Raw genomic sequence first — 6,063 nt, 5'->3', positions numbered from 1 at the left:
CTGAAAAAGCCTGAGGACCTGAGTTCAGGTCCCTGGCACTCACGTAAACAGCCTAACAGTGGCCGGGATCCATAACCCCAGAATCGTGCGGCTGGCACAGAGACATGAAGATCTCTGGAACTCTGGGGCCAGCCAACCTAGTGAGGTCCAAGTTCAGTGTGAGACCCTATCTCAAAATCTGCGGTGTTCTAGTCTGCTTCCTGTCGCTGTGATAGATGACACCATGACCAAAAGCTACTTGGAGAGGCAAGGGTTTATTCAGTCGTTGAGGGAAGTTCGGACAGGAGCTCCAGCAGGAGCAGAGGCAGGAACCACAGAGGAACGCTGCTTGCTGGCTTGCGTTCAGCTTGGCTTTCTACACAACTCAGGACTACCTGCTCGGAGGCTGAGCCACTGAAGGTGGGCTGGCCCTCCCACATCAATCATCAGTGGAGAAGATGCTCCACAGACCACGCACGCCAAAGGCTAATCTGATGGAGGCAGTTCCCCAGGTGAGGTTCTGTCTTCCCGGGTGACTGCAGTGTGTGTGTCAAACAGACAAAACACTAAGCAGGACAGCAACTGAAGACACCCCCATTGACCTCTGACCTCCACATGCACATATGTGCACATGCATCACGCTGACACATATGCCAGAGAGAGAGACAGAGAGACAGAGAGAGGAAGCAAGTGTCCTGGCTAGTTTTATGACAACTTGACACAAGCTAAAGTCATCTGAGCAGAGGGAACTTCGACTGAAGAAAGTCCCTGCATACAATCAGGCAGTAGCCAAGCCTGTAAGGCATTTTCTTCATTAGTGATTGATGTGGGAGGGCCCAGCCTACTGTGAGTGGTGCCACCCCTGGGCTTGTGGTCCTGGGTTCTATAAGGGAGCAGGCTGAGCAAGCCAGGAAGCACTAACTCTTCCATGACCTCTGCATCAGCTCCTGCCTCCTTCCTTTTGAGTTCCTGTCCTGACTCTCTTTGAAGATGAACTGTGATATGGAGAAGTAAACAAAATAAACCAAGCTGCTCTTGATCATGGTGTTTCCTCACAGCCACAGAGACTAAAACGGGAAGGAAGGGAAGGAGGAAGGGAGGAATGAGGTACAGAAATCCATGTGTGGATAGTCTATGCCTAGCCCTTGGTAGGGGAGGAGATACAGGAGTTCAAGGTTACCCTCAGCTACACAGAGTTCAAAGCCAGCCTGGGATACATGAGACCCTGTCAAAGTAAATAAATATCAAACCTAGGGGCTGGAGAGTTGGCTCAATGGTTGAGAGCATTGGATGCTCTTCCAGAGGACCAGGGTTCAATCCCCAGCACCCACATGGCGGCTCACAACTGTCTGTAACTCCAGTTCCAGAGGTCTGACACCCTCACATAGACATACACACAGGCAAAACACCAATGTACATAAAAACAAAACAAATAAACAAAAAAATCAAACTTAAATCTAGAGCTGTAATTCCATGTGATTGTGTCCACAGAGCTCACTATAATATGCCTGGCACAACACAGCCACCGTGTTATGGATTAAGTCATTACCCCCCAACCAGTGCCTCTGAATGTAGCCTCATTTGGAAATCAGGGCTTTGCTGGGGTAATCAAGTTAAAATAAAGCTATTAAGGAGGGCTCTAATGCAACAGGACCAGTGTCTTCTAAAAAGAGAGGATTTGGACATAGAGACGGATGCTCACAGAGGGATGAGGCCCTGTGGAGACAAGAAACAGGAGGCCTGGAGACGTAAGTCAAGGAGTAGAGAGTTTGCCCTGCATGCATGAAGCCCTGGGTTCTTAGCACTAGGTGGGTGGGTGGGTATCTGGAGCAGTATACTGACAAGTTAAGAAAGATTGGGTTGGGGATTTAGCTCCGTGGTAGAGCGCTTGCCTAGCAAGCACAAGGCCCTGGGTTTGATCCTCAGCTAAAAAAAAAAAAAAAAAAGATCAAAAGTTGTCAACAAACTGACAGAAGCCAAAAAGGAGGCTAAGAAGGGTCCTTCTTGAACGGGTTTCACAGGCAGCATATCAGACCCCTGGCCTTAGGATTCTGAAACAGTGAATTCTCTTCTGTTCTGTTCAGTGGCTGGTCCTTTGTTGCAGCCCCCTTGAGACGCAAACACACCCAGTGTATCACTCTTGAATAAACAAACACACGGTGCTGCTTCTATTCCTGATGACCCGTGCCATCTTCTCACTGGCAGACTTCAGATCCAGCCAGGAACATGAGAAGGTGCCCTCTGGGGTCTGTGTATGAGTACCAGGGCAGATAGGGCCCGATCTGATGCTGTTCGATGCAATGCCCACTTGTGCCCTGGGCTCCAGGGAGGTGGAGAATTCGGGGGACACTGGCATAGGAGGCAAGGGTGACGTCGACTCTGAAAGCTCCAGTTGGCTCGTGTACCGCACTTGCTTCCTAGACGCCATCAGAAGAAGGCCCGGGGGAATGCCCAGTCCAGGGGCCCCCAGACCACAAGAAACAGAAGTCACCACCAGCTGGCCATGGTGGTGCACGCCTTTAATCCCAGCACTCAGGAGGCAGAGGCAGGTGGATCTCTGTGAGTTCGAGGTCACCCTGGTCTACAGATCAAGTTCTAGGACAGGGAGGGCTACACAGAGAAACCCTGTCTTGAAATTAAAAAAAAAGAAAGAAAGAAGGAAAGAAAGAAAAGAAAAGCTTATGAGAAACAAGGAATTTCAAGTAACAGTGAAAAGACTTTTCGACAGTGTTAGGGCCGTAACTATATAAGAAGTTGGAAAAGTAAAAAATAAAAGTGTTTGTGCAAATGTCACTCGGATTCTGAAACCCTGAGCTGGAAGCACCGCCCAGAAGGACAAGGTCGCTTGAGGGCTTAGGGGGAGCCTAGTGAGGGGTGTGGGTGAGCCTGGGGCTACAGACACAGTCTGTGGGTGTTAGTAAGGGTAGCTGGACTAGGGATCCAGAGAAAAGAGAACCCGTTCTCAGGGGAGAATTGGAGGACTGGACCCATGGAGAACTGAGGGACGATAACATCTGCTCGGAGGAGGACTCTGCTGTCTTGTCACCTGCCCTCAGGCACGGAGCTCCAAAGGGCAGTGGGGTCTGGGGCCTCAGTGATCTGCAGCTGGGAGCTGACCAGTCCAACCACACAAGGACAGACAGGGCTTGGCTCCAGACAACCTGGGGGAACCTGTCTGGATCCTCCCACTGAGGCAAAGGAGTCACAGAGGCACGGGAAGACACTGGGAAGGGAGCCTGGAAAGAGTAGGAGCCATCTGAAATTAGATAAAGAGACTCCTTCCCCTCCTTCTGTGAAAGCTGGGGCTACAGCAGAGGCAGGTTCTCCACAACCTAATCTTCCTCATAATGTTCCCCTGGCGCCACAGGGGCTAGAAGGAAGCAGTGGATGGACCCATCCTCCTTGCCCAAGGCAGGTGCCTTGAGGGCTAACCTGGGGTGTCCCATCTTGGATGGGTTCCAGAGATGGTCTCAGGGGCAAGTGGTCTCTGGAATGTCCAGGACCACAGACAGCTGGGATTCAGCAGCCAACTGGGGACCAGCTGCTCAGCTTGTCCCCTTCCAGGCAAGCCTGTGCAGATCCACAAGGTTGACAAAGAAGTCTCTGTCTGGGGTAAGGGGATGGACTTTGGGCCAGGGAGAAACGGGAGAGCGGACAAAATATCCCCTGTGCTCCCACCCTGACCTGCAGGAAGGCCTGGCCTTCTAGTCAGGCAGCAGCTCCCAGCTCCTCAGAGGCCGGTATTTCGGGCAAAGGGGAAACCTTCTACAAGAGATAAGGGACTGAGAAGAGCTCCCAAGAACCACTTTGGAATGGAGCTATTCATGATTATGCAATGCCGGAGAGTAGTCGTAAAGTGTACGGCCTCCTCCATTAAAACACTGCCCACACCGCTGGCACTCAGCTAAGCCCTTAACTTGCTTTCTCTTTGAAGAAGGGGAAGAGTGGTCAAGAGCTCAAGCTATAACCAGAAAAAACTGCCTACAACCCCCGCTCCAGCCTCCATGGCAGAGGGTGTGGCCTTGGGCAGCTTTGTCAACCTCTCTGTGCTAAGGCTTCCTCATCTCAAGGGACTGACCCCAAACCTTACAGTATGAATCACCCTGTCCCTGAGGCCACAGTCACTGCCTAAACTTGCAGTCAGGACCCAGAAGGATAAAAGATGGGGGATATATTTTTCAAGTCCGGCAGCATAGCCTTGCCTAGAGAGCCCAGGATCTCCGCCTGGGCTGAAACGACTGCTTGCACCTCACAAATGAAAAGCAGTCTCTGTGAATAGAAGTGGAATCAACCGAGGGGCTGAGGACTCCTGGTCCAGTGCTCCTCCCTCAACAGCAGCCTTAGGGAGACTATACATTGGGTATGGGCATCCAGTCTCTTGCCTAGATGTAGGGGGAAGTGACAGGCATGTTCAGGGTGGTATGGCTATAGACATTTGAGAATCTCTCTAGGCTGAGGACACACACGCAGGCACAGAAAGCAGGTGTGTGGCGTCCAGGGCTGGCTAAGAACAGGGGGGCTGGGGGAGAGAATAACTGCTTAATAGTTTTAGGGCTTCATTTTAACTGTGTGGAATCAGTTAGTAGTGGGGTGCTGGGATGTATACATTATGAATGGAAATGCCACTGAATTGCTCATTTGAATAGTACATTTCATGTTATATAATCTTACCATGTATTTTTGCTCTGTGTGTATGAGAGTGAGAGAGGGGGGGGGGCGACGTGCGTGCAGGTACCCACAGGAGCCAGAAGAGGGTGTCGGATCGCGCTCCTGGAGCTGAAGTACAGACAGCTATTACCCACTCAACATGGGAGCTGGGATCTGAATTTGGTCCCTCTGGAAGAGCAGCAAGCCCTCTTAAGCACTGAGCCATCTCTCTGGCTCCCCCATCTTCGCTTTTTTGGGACAAGGTTTTTACATAAAGATGGATGACCTTGACCTTGTAACCCTGACAAGTATCAGTCACTATCCAGGTTTATGTGCTGCTGAGGATCGAACCCAGGGCTTCGTGCACACTAAGAAAGCCTTCCACCAACTGAACTACATCCCCAGCTCTCCCCGTGGATTTAACGAAAGATAATGGTACCTACAAGTCCCAAGATTAGAGGAAGGAGCAGGGATTGCGAGTGCACAGGAGGAGCTGAGGTCTGAGGATGCTACAGAAACGAGTTCGAGGTTGTGGGGAGGCTGGAGGGGATATTTCTCCATGGTAGGGGAGGATGCTGGATGTTGCAGGTAGAGGAAGCTGAGTTCCATCCTCTGGACCAGGCTAATAGGCTGTAAGGAGAACCCCAGGTGTCTGCTTCCCCTCCCTGACTGGAAGCTCCTGGTGGGTGGGGGCAGGGACCTCACCCCTTTCTGTTTCATTTCCAGAGCAACATCCCAGGGTTCTCTTAAAAAACAAAAAACAAAACAAAACCCTGGCACCGATGGAATGAGATCGAACACGTTAAGCAGCAGAAGATTGGCCACTGCCCACACCAGAGAAGTCAGACTGGCACTCACCACCTCCAGGCACTGGGGAGACCTCCCAAGACCAGAGGGCCTGCCCAGAACCCTTGGTAGCTCAGCAGACCCAGAGGGCAGCGCCCCCTAGGTTGGGGTGGGGGAAGGGACTGAGGAAGCACCATGGGCTCCTTTGTCAGACCCAGGAAGGAGAGAGGGGGCAGCTACAGGAAGTAGGGGGTGGGAAGCTCCCTCCGGAATCTATCCCCCCCCCACCTCCTCCCCTCCTCACTTGCACAGATCTTGCACATGCTCAGTGTGCCCATGAATTGGGTTGGCTGGGGGAGGGCACTGGCTGGCACCCCCACTTAAAGGGCCAGTGCCAAGCTTGCTGTTCTCAAGAGGGACAACAGAACCAGCTGCTCTCCCATTCTGAGTTCCTTCCTTCCATCCACAATGCTTCCTCTAGACCCACCCCATCCCCTCTGCCCGTTTTACTACCTTTCAGAATTGATTCCACTGCAGAAAGGGTCTGCCTAAGGGGTACTGGAATTGCCACCTGGGATCAGAGTCCCTGACAGAGAGGAGAGAGAGAGATCCGGCCGGGCAGGCAGGCAAGCAGGCATGGTGGGACGCTTC

The sequence above is a fragment of the Peromyscus maniculatus genome, chromosome 8 (genome assembly GCF_049852395.1).
Source record: "Peromyscus maniculatus bairdii isolate BWxNUB_F1_BW_parent chromosome 8, HU_Pman_BW_mat_3.1, whole genome shotgun sequence".
NCBI lineage: Eukaryota > Metazoa > Chordata > Mammalia > Rodentia > Cricetidae > Peromyscus > Peromyscus maniculatus.
The sequence above is the reverse complement of the archived record's forward strand: the minus strand, read 5'-3'. Positions refer to the sequence as shown.